Below are 16,258 nucleotides of genomic sequence, written 5' to 3'. Positions count from 1 at the left end.
TAAATGCCCTCATGACTGCTGCTGGCAACATTTTATTCATTCCAAGACAAAAAATCTAATCCTCCTCCCTTGTTAACCAGACTTACACAATTTGCAGACGTGATTCCTTGATTTTGCATGTCTAGTCACGTACTGGAAAAACAGGAAAATTTTTTCACATCTACTTTGGAAAATTTTTGTTTCTATTCATATTCCGTTGTTTCTACCTGTCAACTAACCTTTGTAGCCCACAAGCTTTCAGCCTATCCTCATAAGAATCACTCCACAGACCCCTCACTGGTCACTTGCCTCTGAATCTCTGCCAACCCTTCCACATTCCTAAGAAACCCATTTCTTATATAGAGAAATCTGTGGAGTATTCATAACTATAAATTCACATGTATGCCACAGTAATTAACTTTTTAATAATATGTAAATATTTCGTCTTAAGTATAAGACATAAACAGTTATAAACAACAATAGGAATTACATTAAAAAAAAAAAAAAACATTAGTGTGCATGCTTACATTGGAATCCCTCTATGTATAAAGTAGCGTGTTTAAGGACTAAATTCTATTGGGCTGTAATTAAATTAAATTAAAACTGATAAATTTGTTTTATACAGTTGAGGATAACAATTTCCCAAACTTTTGGGGCAGTAAGACAGTTTAATCCTTCAGTTCAATTGTTACAGTTAAGATTGGGTCTGTGTTATAAGGCTTTAGCACTTTCTTTATACAAACGCTCATGTTTATATGTGAATCAGTGTAGTAGCTTGGCATGTAGCCATTGGATCCTGTGGTTGGCATTTTCAACTTCATGCTGTGCAAGACCAGATTTGTGAGGTTTGATAAGATGGATGTGGTTTTGATGTTCAAAGATGCGTTTATTTACAGATCTTCCTGTTTGTCCATAGTAAGACAAGTTACAAGAACATGGCACTTCATATATGCTAGCAGTTTGACAGAATTTCACACAAAAATAAAAGACACTAAACTGTCAGATATGGACATGTTGATAAGCTTCAACGTTGTCTTTCTGTTCACTGATATCCCTCAAAAAGAGACAATAGAATTGTTAACCCAAAAATTTCCATCTGATATTGTGGAATTATTCAAATTCACAATCGCATGAGGTTACTTCACATGGAAAAATAAAATATATAAACAAGAGGAAGGAACAGCAGTGGGCTCACCCTTATCACTTAACTTAGCCAACTTTTTTCATGAACACTTAGAAGAAAGAATTTTCGCTCTTGACCCAAAACTAACAATATGGCTATGATATGGCAATTTACAGACAAAAATTACTAGTTGTGGTGTTGGAAGTGGGCGGTAGATGGCGTTGATTCGTAGTAGAGGTAAGGTGTAGAGACAGTTGAAGATGTCCTCCCGCGATGAGTCTTCAGACTCCTTGGAGGTATCAGGAATAATAATAATAATAATAATAATAATAATAATAATATGTTGATGATATTTTTGCAGTCTGGAGTTGCACTGAACAAGAACTTTACTCATTTCTACATAATATTAACAACCTGCATCCTTGCATCAAATTCACACTAGGAAAGGAATCATCACAAGGTATTTCCTTCCTTGATGTACACATCCAACATAATCAAGATGGTTCCATTTCCACTTCGGTCTATTCAAAACCAACTTTTTTCAGGTCGCTATATCTATGATACATTGGCTCACCATTCATCTCAAAAATACGGCATCATAAAATCTTTGGTATCCAGAGCACACAAATTTTGTTCCTATGAAGAATCTTTAAAACAAGAATTGAAAATCATTAAAGATACAGCCTCACTAAATGGATTTAATCCAATAACTGAAAAAAATTATTAGCCACCCTCCAAAGCAACCTAGACAAGAAGAAGCCCACAAGACTCTTATACCATATATAATGTAATTCCTATTGTTATTTATAACTGTACTGATGGTGTCTTACGATACTTAAGACAAAATTTTTATATATTATTAAAAAGTTTACTGTAGCATATGTTTGAATTTATAGTTAAGAAACTGAGATCACGAAATCTGTATATAGTAGCCCAGATGAAACCATATCAATCTTATGAAGAGAAACAGTAAGCTCCTTATCTGTCTTTGTCAGTGTATTGCTCAATATCCAAGTAATCTGGGCTGTTTTACTCACTTTTTTTTTTTTTTTGCAATAATCCCCTCTGAACTTCAATTCCATCACTCTTACATCCCTTGCCTGATTAATTTCTTGCAGTCTAGTTCCATTAACGTAACACACACAGCTTGTAATCTTTTCATCCCATAACCTCACTCTTTGCTATATTAAACTGATATTCATTATCTTTTGTCTACATTCCCAGTCTAACTCATCCTGCAGGATCTCTACATCACCTTCGAGTTTTTGCATTATCAGCCCACAAATGGATATTCTCTCCCCCCCCTCCCCATACACAATCCATTTCCTATATCATTAATGTACAAATCAAATAATAGTGGCCTAGGTAGAGAGTCCTATGTGCCATGCCACTGGCCTTCTCTTGGATTCTACTCTACTATATACTAGTGCTCTTTGATGTGTCTGTCTGTCAGTACCACCCTTTTATTCAGTTCACCAACTCATTTCTATTCTGATTTCCTCCAGTTTATATAATAGATTTTTGTGTAACTTCGCCAAATGCTGTTGCAAAACCCACTATCTAGGTGTACTTTTATTTTAAAATTCAACTTTTATTGTAAAAATTAGTAAATTATCTCCATCACAAAACTGTGCTGACTCTCTCCCCTTTTTCATAAAGTATCATTTTTGCTACCTTAACTGTCATGTTTGTATCTGGTATCATGCCAGCACAAAATACAGTTTGGCCTGTAAAGTCTCGATTACCATCCCATCACTGTTTGTTCAGTATCTAGTGGATACCTACTAATGAGCATCATGTGAAGATCAGGATTAGACATTGCATCAAAAGTCTTGGTAGATTCTCTGCATTCCTTGAAGATTATGTAGAGATGTCATACCAGTTATCTAGCTTTGGCAGTTAAGCAACTCCTGGCAGTTGCTTGAGGATTGTAATTCTGAAATCCACATGAGGCTTGATTAGGGCCTTATCTATACATGTTAGGATTCTTTGTATATTGGGGAAAAAAAACAACTTATCTTTTTCATGCCCCATGGCACATATGACTGCAATGTGTTTCTTCTAGTTAGCCTATCTTGTACAACTAATTTTCCAGCTCTCTCAACCAAACATTCTTTTTGTTGAATTTTTTCTTGACAATTATTCATAAGCTATTACACTTTTTTTATATAATCTTTGTCAAGTAGCTTTATTTTATCCTCCTACATGTTTCGCCAATTTTTCTATTGGCATCCTCAGGGAATACAAACTAGTAAGCTAAAATGAAGGTTACAGACTAGGTTATAATTGATGGTTCTAATTCATACAGAAAATTGGTATTGTGCGTGTTTCGTTAACGTGATTTATTCGTTATGGTTCATGACGTAATTGTTATGAAAGTTCATTTCTTTGATGTTTAACGATCTGATAAAAGTTTTCCAAATTTCTGGTAAAATTAGACCTTGATTCTTATTTAGATTTTCAGTTTTATGGGCGACTGTAGCTGCTTCTTTAAAGGTTCTTGAATGGTAGTTATCTTCTATGTATGGCATAAGGCTCTTATCCCACTTAATGTGATGGTTAGTAGAGGCAAAGTGGCATGAAAAGCCTGAAATGTCTTGTCTGTTATTTCTGACATATCCTATGTGTTCTTTCTTTCTCGTTTCAAAGCTTCTAGAGGTCTGACCTACGTAACTAATACCACATGAGCAAGGTATATTGTATACTCCAGAGTACTTGTAGAATGGGTGAGGATCTTTTGGTGATCTTAAAAATTTCTGAATAGTGTTGATTGGTTTGAATGCCACTCTGATCTTATGTGGTTTTTAAAGGTTAGCTAATTTTTTGGAAAGGTTGCTGACAAAAGGAATCGTAATTGTACTGATGTATTGGACGTCATTACGTTGTCGATGTGGTATATCAGTAAAGAGAATCTTGTTGTAGAGTCTTTTTGGGTAACCATTTAAAGGAAGTTCTCTGGATATTGTGGTTAATTCCGTTAGTAGGTCATCCTTGTCTGTTGTATACTGTATAGCTCTTTTCTTGAGATTATGGATAATGCTAAGTTTCTGAGCTATGTGATGAGCAGAGTTGAAATGGAAGTAACGTCCAGTATTTGTAGGTTTTCTGTATACAGATAGGTTGATACTATTATTGGTTTGTTTCTTTATTAAAATGTCAAGGAATGGCAGTTTTTTATCTTTTTCCATTTCTAATGTGAATTTGATGGTATTGTGGAAACTATTGATTTGGTTGAAGTAATTCATTAGTTCTTCTTTCGTATGATCCCAAATGATAAAGATGTCATCTACATATCTGTACCAAATTTTCGGTTTTGGAATGATCTGGGTTAAGATTTTTTTCTCTAGATCTTCCATGAATAAGTCAGCACAAGGAGAGGGGGCTACCCATAGCTAATCCAGTGAGTTGTTTGTAGATCATTTTTTGCCAAATAAAATAGTTAAGTTAAACAGTGATTGAACAAAGTAGTGATGTTTCTTGGGAACAAGTTGTCTAAGATGTTGATGACTTCAACCACTGGAATGTTAGTAAACAGAGATGTAATGTCCAGGCTTGCTAGTATATCCTCTTCAAAAATAGGGATTTTTTTATTTTATCTATAAAATGTTTTGAGTTTTTAATATAAGTATCCGAGACGTGAATGTGTTGTTGTAAAATCTTCGCAAGATACTTGGACAGTTGATAAGTGGGAGAATAGATTCCATCAACTATTGGACGTAACGGTATACCTTCTTGATGAATTTTTGGAAGGCCATACAATCTAGGAGTTAGTGGGTGCATTGATTTTAGTTTTTTTTATAATTTCTATAGGCCAGTTATTCATTCCACGTAATAATTCATTGGTGTCATTATGGTTTTTTGTGGTAGGATCTCTACTGAGAACATCATATACAGACCTGTCAGATAATAGATTTTTAATTTTTTCTTCATAATCTGTAGTATTTAATATAACTGTATTATTACCTTTGTCGGCTTTGAGTATGATGATATCTTTATTATTCCTTAATTTGAGAAGCGTTCTTCTTTCCATGTGGTATTAGTTACATAGGTCAGACCTCTAGAAGCTTTGAAACGAGAAAGAAAGAACACATAGGATATGTCAGAAATAACAGACAAGACATTTCGGGCCTTTCATGCCACTTTGCCTCTACTAGCCATCACATTAAGTAGGATAAGAGCCTTATGCCATACATAGAAGATAACTACCGTTCAAGAACCTTTAAAGAAGCAGCTACAGTCGCCTGTAAAACTGAAAACCTAAACAAGAATCAAGGTCTAATTTTACCAGAAATTTGGAAAACTTTTATCAGATCATTAAACATCAAAGAAATGAACTTTCATAACAATTACATCATGAACCATGACTAATAAATCATGTTAATGAGACACGCACAATACCAATTTTCTGTATGAATTAGAACCATCAGTTATAACCTAGTCTGTAACCTTCATTTTAGCTTACTAGTTTGTATTCCCTGAGGATGCCAATAGAAAAATTGACGAAACATGTAGGAGGATAAAATAAAGCTACTCGACAAAGATTATATAAAAAAAGTGTAATAGTCTTACAAACATTCTTCCCCCCCCCCTTTTCTGACATTCTCTGTTAGTTTAGGTATTTTAGATTAGTTTTTTCCTCTCTCTCTCCCCTATCCGTTCTCAGTACATCTCCATTTCCATCTGCATTTTTTTTTTTTTTTAATCACTGGTGATACTTTTTTTTTGCTTAGTCCATTTATATTCATCATTTGTTATATGTTAGGACCCAAATATTTTTCATATTTTATGTAAACACTTTGTTTGAAAACCGTTTAATTTAGTTTTGTTTTTAGCCAGTTTCCCTGTCTTTGATCCATGTGGATCTTTATTTTTGTTTTATGATAATATCTGAATGATTTCCATATATTATCCAATTTGTTAAAGTAGTATTCCATTTGGTCAATCTTTGCATTATATCCCTGGTGATTTCAACTTCTGTTTCAATTTTAACTCTTGCAAATTTAATAGTGCTTGTCATTCTACAGGTTGTCAGATAGAAAACATATTTTTATGTTGGGCCCATACATGAAAGGTTGATAGTCAACTTATAGTATATTAGTACTATGTATAGGAAGAGAATTGGGAAATGAGGAACTTGTTCACATTGAATTTGAAGGCCTGCACATTGTATTTCTTGGGAAACACATCAGAGGAAAGGTTGTTCCACAATACAGCAGAAGTAGGAATGAAGGAGGAAGAGAAATGTGTTCTATAAGTATGTAGTTTGATTGTGAACAGATATTCAGTGGTAGCTATGTGTTCCATTGGATTTGAGGTTAGTTCTGATGAATATTTACCATGGAAATATTTATAGAAGATGCATGCAGTAGATATTAGATGCCTGTGTGAGAGTGGTTGGAGTGAGTTGGTAAAAGATGAGTTGTTAATCAGTCTGACTGCTCTCTTCTGCACTGTGTCAAGTGATTTTATGGAGCTCTTAGGGGCATCTCCCTCCCCAGATTTGTGAGCAGTACTCGATGTTGGATGGATTTGTGAATTGTACAGTAAATAGCTGTTTGTGGATAAAGTAATGCCTTGAACAAAAGAGGAATTCTAATTTTTGGATGCCTAGGAGACAATGGTTGTAATCTGTTTATGCTAAGAGAGTCTTGATGTCAAGATAATCCCAAGGAGAGCTCATCTTGTCTAGAGATTTCAGTGTTGTCAAAGGTAAGGCTGGGATAATATGGTTATGTTTTATGGGAAACAATGCAGAACTGTGTTTTGTTAGGCATTGAAATTGACAAGGTTATCTGTTCCCCATCGAAGAATGGTTTGGTGATCAGAATTTAATCTTGCAAATGTGTGTTGCTGTGTGAGTTGTGGTGGTTTTTGGTGCAAGGGCTGTCAAGTGAGAAGAAGGAATGTAGTGTACTGTAGTTGGCAAAACTGTATTCGATTGGTGGTCAGTTGGAGCAGGTCATTGATGTATAGAAGAAAAAGGGTGGGTGAAAGGACAGAACCTTGTGTGACCACCTCAGCATTAGTTGCATAGTTAGAAGTTAGGGAACAATCACACATAATGTTTGTCCAGTGAGAAAATTGGTGAAAATTGCAGAAGTCACGGGACAGACCAGATGTGGAAGCTTAATTATTAGGCACTTGCATATAAGCATATATAAGCCTTAGTACAACCACTTGGTATTCGCCAAACTTTTCCATGGTGCTTATCTAGAGGTGTGTGACATAGGTGAGCAGATCTCTTGTCGAACAGCATTGGTGGAATCCATTCTGGCAACATAGGAATTGGCTAGTTATGGTTCTTTCCATCAACCAGCCAACATTAATATCAGGTGATAGGTTGATGGTAAGGATCTGTCACCCTTCTTAGGAATAGATTGGACATGGGCTAATTTCCAGGGCATAGGGTAGATGCCAGTGGAGTAAGAGAGCATAAATAGGTGACATAGAATAGGAGTCAACTCTGGATCACAAATATTCAGGATAATTGGAGGAATGCCACCATGGCCAGGGAATGTTTTGGTATCTAATTTAGATAGAATTTTTCTGATCATTTCCTGGTGAAAGGTCAAGGGAGACATTGAGTGTTGGGCATTTGGAATGATTATGAGACATTTACCAAAATCATTTATGCAGGCATTTGAGGAGATGTTATGATGCCAGGAAATTGACTTTCTCCATGGGCTATGATACAACAGACCCATCTGGGTGCAGGTGCAATGGGAGTAGCATCAGACAAAAGCTGTAGTCAGCTGCTTTTGTCTGATGTACATGATGGACATGATGCAGATTTTCTGCTTTTGGTTCTTTGGAAATCAGTTTTACATGCATTGATAGTTTTTTTGCAGCTGTTTTGGGCTTTGGTGTAAGCACTAAAGATGGCAGAGTTCTTGATAATCGCCAGTTGCAGTACACTTGGCACATTTTTTTGAGAACTAGAGCTTATTTAGGGGATGGGAATTTAGTGTGGAATGAGGAATATATATTTCCATTCTGGAGAGGATTACTTCAGTGATCCATTCAGTGCATATGCTTGTTTTAGAAGATCGAAAACAATAGTCTGACCATGGGAATGATTCATGGAAATCTTGGAGTTCATTCCACTTGACATTCGTTTAATGCCAGACAACTCTTGGCTGAGAATGGTCATCTGTGTGGGTGTTGCTTGGTGGGAGGAAAGAGATAAGCACAAGATTGTGGTCTGAATTACCTAAGGAAGATGCAACCTTCACAGTATATTTGGAGGCATCACCAGCGAGGAAGAGGTCCAGAGTTGTTTGGAGAGTGGTTGGGATTTAAGAGAGTTTTAAAAAGAATCAAAGTTGATCAGCTGTTATTAGTGAACAGTAGACTCAAGTATATAAATATTGTTCAAGAACTGGCAAACTGAAAAAAACTTCACTTCACTCAGCTAAGGACATATATAGTGAAGTTGTCTGTAAAACTAGAAAAGTCACTTGTCAACCATCATTTATTAAAGAAGCAGACCTTGAAAAGAAGGAGGCATATCAAAAGTGAGCAAGTGCTCTACGAGAAGTTATATTGAAACTAGCTAAAGAAAAGCCATGGGAAGCTTTACTAAGAATATTTAAGATAAATATCATGGAGATGAAGAAATGTTCATTCTGAGGAGGCCATTGAAAAAGCTTAACATGGAGGAAAGATTATAGTAAAAGAAATGAGAGATAATAAAGGTTATACAAAAACTGAGATTAATGATATTTTGTCTTCGTAATCTACGTTCCAAAGACCAGAAACTGCCTAAGTTAGTCGTCTCTGAACTCCTTCCAACATCCCTTCATCCTTTTGAAAACCTAGTGACCAAATTTGCACGCAATAATTCATATACAGTCTGATCAAAGCCTTATATAGAGGAATCATAACATCCTTACTCCTACATGTTAGTATTCTCTGGATCATTCCCATAATATGCTGTGCTATCCTCACAATTTTTAGCAGAATGTCCCTTAAATTTCAGGTCCTTATCCACCAACATCCCCAGCTCCCTCATTTTCTCTGCCTCTTCTAAGACATCCCCACCAATCTTATATTCTTCATCTCATGTGTGCTTTCCAAACTTTATAACTTTAGGCTTTACGACATTGAACTGGCAGTCCCCATTCATTTGCTTGTTCAGAAAATCTGTTCACATTCCCTTGCAAGGCTACAACATTCATTGTACTCCTCATGGTTCTTCCCAACTTTGCATCATCTGCAAAGAACTGTATATCACCATTCAGGCCCTTTCCAGTTTCATTCACATACAAATTAAGCAGCAATGGACCAAAAAACAGAATGGGCGAGGAAAGATTAGCAAAACAAGTGTTCTCTGCCAGGTTGGCAGCAAAACGACCCAGAAGAAGACCAAGATATATAGGTGGATTGATACGGTACAAAGTGCTTTAGACAATCAAAATATAAGATCTGATAATGTTGGAGTGTTGACAAGTAACAGACTGATTTGGAGGAAAATTGTAGATAGGAAATTAATAATGATGTAATTTTTTTCATGCAGTACTATCATATCCTGTACACCCCTTGAGGGTACATGGCAGGAATTTGATGATGATGGACCAAAAACAGATCCTCACTGGTGACCTTCCTCTGGGATATTGCTCCTCCATACACTACTTGCTGATACTATCAGACAGTGGATTTTTAATCCAATGCACTAATCTGCTATCCAATTCCATCTGTTCCAGTTTATTACCAGCTTGTCATGTGGCAACCTATCAAAGTCCTTAGCAAAATATATTACCATGTATGCTTCTCCTTTATTCAATGCACCTGTCACCTTGTTTATGTAAGTGGATTGCTAAAACACGACCGACCTTTAGCAAACCCATGCAATCCATCAAAGAGAATGTTGTTGCCATCAACCTAATTCTGAATCCTGGTTTTCTCACTAGCCTCTCTAACACCTTTACAACAACTTCAGACAAACAGATTGGCATGTAATTCAAGGCCTTAGTCTTATCATATAACCCTTTATGAAGCAGAACAATTTTGTCCTCTTTCTACTCTTTTGGAACTTGGACAAATCAAAGTTAAAGAGGTAACTCCCTGGAACATTCCCTTATGACATGTTGATATACCATCTAATCCTATGGTTTTACTGACATTAAGTTTACTCAGTTCCTCACATGCATCCTGCTCACTGGCATCAGTGGCTCCTCCTTCCTTTTCACTGCTCTCAAGTTCATGATGTTACTTTCACTAGGATGAAATTCCTTTATGAACTGCTCATTCATCATCCCTACTATATCCTCTTCAGTGGTTATTATTGTACCATTCTCTTCAACCGGCATCATCTTTTCATAACCATGCTTTCTTCTACTAGCCATGTATCGAAAAAAATTTCCTAGGATTCCTTTTGGTCTTATTAGCTAACTGCTATTCATACTGCACTTTTGCTTCCTTTACCTCTCTTGCTTGCTCTTTGTACTCATGCAGCTGACTATCACCATGATTTATGTTATGCTGCCTTCTTCCAAATTGCATGCATCACTCCTTCATTCACCTTTCATACCCACCTTATTCAACCTCTTGACCTTTCGAATGAATTCAGATCTTGCCTCTGCCAGACAGTTTTTGAACAAATCTGAAGCAGCGCTGATCTCTTTTTCTTCCAATTCTTTACTCTGTGATATAGCTGGAAACTGTCTCCTGAGCTTTCCATAATCACTGTCCTTATAGTTCCATTTATATCCTTTTTTCACAGAAGTCTTCATATAAGATTGGCCTCTTAAATGAGGTATTGAATATTGAATGAGGTTAGTGAGAGTGACCATGAGGTCACTCTCACTAACCTCATTCAATATTCAATACCTCATTTACAATAACTTCCTTTGATGAAATAAGCAAATCCAGGACCCTTGATCTGCATGTGTACCATCTGCTCTTCCCTCATCTTGTCTATCCTCATGAAAAACATCATATCCATCTGTCTCTATTCCTGTCAGAAAAAATCCTCATTTGACCATGTCTCTCGTATTCCCACAATTTTTGGGCATTCAGCCAAAAATATATTCTATTAATATTTTATTTTCTTTATTTTGAATAATTTTGGCATACTAGCTTATTTCTGGTTCTATAACAAGCCTTCCAAACCTCACTCTTCAGATGTGCGACCCCCTCCTTAGCCACTCATCTCTGTCATCACTTATCTTACACCTCTCCTTACTTAGACATGTCTGTTTTCCCTCGCATCCCTGGTCATCCCAATCCTGTGTTGTACACACATACCTCCACCTCCTGTATTGATCATCTTATGCAGTGTCTCCCTGGCCTCCACATTTCCACATTTCTCATGTGTTCCTTCCCTCTCATTCTCTTCACTCATGTTACTCATTTCTGAATTCCCAAGCTCTCCTACTCTATTTACTTGCTGTTCCACATCACCTCTTGCTTTGTCAGGTCTTCAATTCACTTCAGTCATCACTCTCTAGCAGCAACAATTTCTTCAGCTCACATGGATCCATTCAAATGCAGCACATCTCTTTTATACAGCTTCATCTGTCTCTGAGATTCATCCCACACATTCAAAAAAAGAATTTCAGAATTACAGAGAAATTTATCTACCAAGAGACATTCCTTTGAAATTCTTCAGAAAAGACTACAAATTGTAGAAGAATAACTTGGAAAATAAGCTGAGTTCAAATCAAACAGAAATTATCAAGATGATCCGATTTTCACTTTACAACAAATAGATTGCTTAGGGGTCAAATCCAGATAAATGAGAAATGATCCCCACATAGCCATTAAGGAATGTGGAGAACCAACTGGGCTTCAGACTTTTTGTCCAATCCTCATGACTTAGCTAATTAAATTGTAATCTGTATTGCCTTAAACCAGAAATAAGTGTGATGGTACAGTAAGGTGAGATTTCATGCCAGCTTGGGTGTTACCCAGTTTAAGCCCCCCCCCGTTATTTTCATCATGGAACTGGGACAAGCAGTGAAAACTCTGCTACTGGACATCAAAAGAATTGAAGATAGACTCTATCAACATATCAACATAAGGATATCAACAGAAAGGAAATCAATCTGGCAGAAGAGCTAGAGAAGTAACACTTCAACATATTTATGTCTGAGACAAAGAATACTAAATCAGGTGAGATCCTGCTAATAATAAATATCAAGGTTTAGCATGATCTGACCTGTTTTAGTCTACTATAGTAATTAGGGACAATAGTGATCAAGAGAAGGAGGTGTGACAATAGCATTCAACACCAAATACAAAGATAAAGTTCTTGTTTGGCAGGCATTTCAAGTAATTATATGGGAATATTTCAAAATGGGGAAATTGTAGTTAAAGTTATTTTGCCTGTGATCCTGCATAGCAAGGCTTTTAACACCCTTAGCAAATCTGTAGCTAAATACCTTTTATAATGTGTAAACTTAGATAATGAGTAAAAAATATTCTGCTTCAGGAATGTAGAGTTCTGGCACCTTTGGCAGCTGTCCCAATGCTAAAGTATTTCTGCTCTTGTCCCACAGATGGTTCTTCAAAGGAAGATGGTGAAATTTTTTGAATCATTATAGAAAGCAGCAGATTTTTTTTTATTTTTAAAGTTTTTTCCTTGTGATCTAAATAGCAGGGAAGGAAATTAATCCCACGTATGTATATACATAAATGTTTTGAGAAATTTTAGAGAAAAGGGCAGATATGATAATGGTAAGTGCCTGTTGGATTTTTCTTCAGGATATGGACTAGTTATCACTAACACATCTTTTACCAAAAAGATGTGCATAGATTCACATGGAGAGAAGGAACAAGGAAACAGAAAATCATATTCACTCTGTTGTTGTGGATAGTGATATCTTCAACTGGTTCAGGATACAAGACCATGCAGAGGATTTGAAATTGGAAGTGACCACCACTTAGTTTTAAGCAGGATAAAAATGTACAAGGAAGTTTTAAAATGAATTAAAGTTCAGTTGCTTTTATACAGGGTGTCCCAAAATTCACGCAAGATTTAAATTTAGCGCCATTTGTGCGGTAAAGTGTTGCCAACGAGAAAAAAAAGACAGCGTGACAGCTGACAGTTCAGGGTTATTAAAAATGACCACACACAGCGAAGAGAGTTCGTTGAATGGATTATGGAACAACAAGAAGTGGATGCTTATTTTACGAACAAAATCATCTTCAGCAATGAGGCTCATTTTCATCTTGATGGCTTCGTTAATCGACAAAATTGTCACATTTGGGGTTCAGAAAATCCACGAGTGATTGTTGAGAAACAAATGCATCCACAACGTGTCACTGTTTGGTGCGGATTTTGGGCTGGAGGCATCATCGGTCCATTCTTCGAAAATGCGGCTGGTATGGCAATAACAGTTAATAGTGCTCGCTATCGCGACATGATAATCCAGTTTTTTGTGCCTAAATTGCAAGATATGGATGTGGACGACATGTGGGTTCAACAAGACGGTGCCACATGCCATACAGCCCAAGAAACAATTCAATTGCTGCATGAATCATTTCCTGGTCATGTAATTTCCTGTTTTGGTGATCAGAATTGGCTGCCCAGATCATGTGACTTAACACCATTGGACTTTTTTCTTTGAGGTTTTTTGAAGTCTAAGGTTTATGCCAACAAGCCCACGACCATCCACACCTTGAAGGAGGAAATTAAGCGCTGTATCAGTGAAATTCAGCCACATTTATGCAAAACGGTCATGGAAATTTTCGACAAAAGAGTGCATATGTGCCAGAAAAGCCGTGGAGGCCATTTACCCGATATGCTATTCCATGCATAACCCTATACTGTATACTTTATGAATCAATAAGAAATTACAATTTTTAATTAAAAACCTGTGTTTTCTATCAAAATTACTTCTTGCGTGAATTTTGGGACACCCTGCAGATGAACTGCTGAGTCATATATATAAATATTCCAGAAAACAAATAAAAGAATTTGGAAACAAGATCCAGAACTTGCAGTGTAAGTAGCAAACTCTGAAGAATAGCAGGATTCATTTCAGTTAAGGAGGCATATGGTAAAGTTCTTGCAAGGACAGAGAAAGATCTTGATGGTGAACACCAGAAGTTAGAGACATTTGTCAACACACACACACACACACACACACACACACACACGCATATCCAAAGTTTTTAGCAAATAAGTCAGCAGATGGCCTGAGAATGTGGCTTACTTGCCGCATTCTCAGGCCATCTGCTGATGGCTCCGAGAGTTATGTGAACATTCTGGACAATGTAATGCTTCCTACGGAAGTGTTTCTATGGAACTGACCATTATCTCTTTCAGCAAGACAATGCACTGTGTCATAGTCTGCTGCTGCTGTAACTGCATGGTTTGTGGATGTCACCACACTTCACTGGCCTCCACAGAGCTCTGATCTCAACCCTGTTGAACATCTGTGGGATGAACTGGAGTGTCAAGTGAAGTCAACAGACCCCCAACATTCCTGGACATCTTTACATGCCTGTAGGAAAATGTCTAAAATTCCCACTGATTGCTGTCATATGCTTGTAGAAAGTATGATCTATAGGACTGCTGCAGTCATTGCAGCAAAAGGAGGCCGTAATCTTATTAAGGTGGGTGCCATGGCTGTTTGTTTCTCACACTATGGTGTCCGTTAACTTATATCCAAGTAGTGTATGGTACAGTACAGTTCTATGTATATGGATAGGATAATTATTAACAGTTTCCTTAATCTCATCCTTGCTGTGATTGAGATAAGGTTATTTGTTTCAGCTACAATACTCTGTGAAATATATAAAGTTTGTACTGTTCTATAAATTATAAAAAGAAACAAGTTTTTTTTATAGCTGTATTTTTTTATATCTTATAAACTCTCTTTCCAACAGTCAGTATCTTTAGAATTCATATTTCTAACTTTAAGGATCAAAGCTGTATAACTGAGAGGAGACCTCCACATAGCCTTTAAAGGAATGCAGAGAAATGGCCAGGGCTTCTGACCTAATGTCCAATCCTCACCTTCTCGTGATGCACCATGTTGGGTATCTACCTGGATACTGAACAAACGCGGTTGGGCTGGCAATTTGGAATTTGGCTACCAAATTGTATTCTTATTGGCTTAAACCAATATACAAAATGATGGTACAACATGACAAAATTTCATGTCAGCTGGGGCATCGCCCGGTTAAACAAGGCCCCTGTTTTCACCAGAGAAACAGGGAGTACAGCGAAGAGTCAGCTACTTGAACAAATCTGAAAGCACACCCCAACTCAGTATCACCAGAGTTAAAGATTGGTACTATCAACATAAGAAGCCTGAATGGCAAAGAAATGGAGCTAGCTGAGGAATTAGATACGTACCAGATCGACATAATAGGGGTGACTGAAACAAAAAAAAAGACAAAAACTGGTGAGATCTTTCTGAGCAATAAATACAAAATGTTATATTCAGGCAATGACAATCAAGGAAAAGAAGGAGTAGCCATAGTATTCAACACAAAATACGAGGCTAATTTTCTTGAATGGCAGGCAGTTTCAAGTAGAGTGATGTGAGCAAATATCAGAATGGGGAATTGGACAATGAGACTTATTTGTGCCTATGGTCCCACAGAAGGTTCTACTAAGGTAGAAGTGGAGGAATTTTTTGATGCTTTAGAGAAAGCAACTGACAAATGAAAAAGCAAAAGTTGTTCCTTGTTGGAGGATCTAAATAGCAGAGTAGGAAATGATTCTCAGACATATGAAATTATTTTGGGAAAATTTGGAGAAAAGAGCAAAGCTAATAATAATGGCAAATACCTATTGGATTTCTGCTCAGGAAATGGACTGGTTATTACTAACACCATGTTCCAACATAAAAATGCGCACAAACTCACATGGAGAGAAGAGGCAAGGAATAAGAAAAGTCTCATTGACTATGTTATTGTTGATAGTGATGTTTTCTCCCTGGTGCAGGGAGAAACCTGCACCAGGGAGAAAGAAGACCAAGATATAGTACAGAGGATTTGAAATTAAAAGTGATCACTATTTAGTCTTGAGCAGGATAAAATTGAATTTCATATTGTAAAGAATAACATGTAAGAAAATTTTAAAGCGAATAAAAGTTGAGCAGCTCTCAGGTGCGAAATGTAGACTAAAATACACAAAGATTATTGAAGAAAAAATGAAAGAGTTTGAGAACAGCAACCAAACCTTGGAGATTCGTTGGCAAG

General features: G+C 36.7%; 1 protein-coding gene across 2 annotated transcripts in view; it reads left to right on the top strand.

Annotated features, from left to right (window-relative positions):
- The window catches only part of sws (patatin like phospholipase domain containing sws), a 945,916-nt gene that overhangs the window by 313,400 nt on the left and 616,258 nt on the right, over positions 1–16,258 (top strand). The gene's annotated exons all lie outside the window — the stretch shown is intronic.

This window comes from Typopeltis vanoorti, chromosome 8, assembly GCF_054136105.1.
Source record: "Typopeltis vanoorti isolate ZY-2024b chromosome 8, IOZ_Tvanoo_1.0, whole genome shotgun sequence".
Classification (NCBI taxonomy): domain Eukaryota; kingdom Metazoa; phylum Arthropoda; class Arachnida; order Uropygi; family Thelyphonidae; genus Typopeltis; species Typopeltis vanoorti.
The sequence above is the reverse complement of the archived record's forward strand: the minus strand, read 5'-3'. Positions and strand labels throughout refer to the sequence as shown.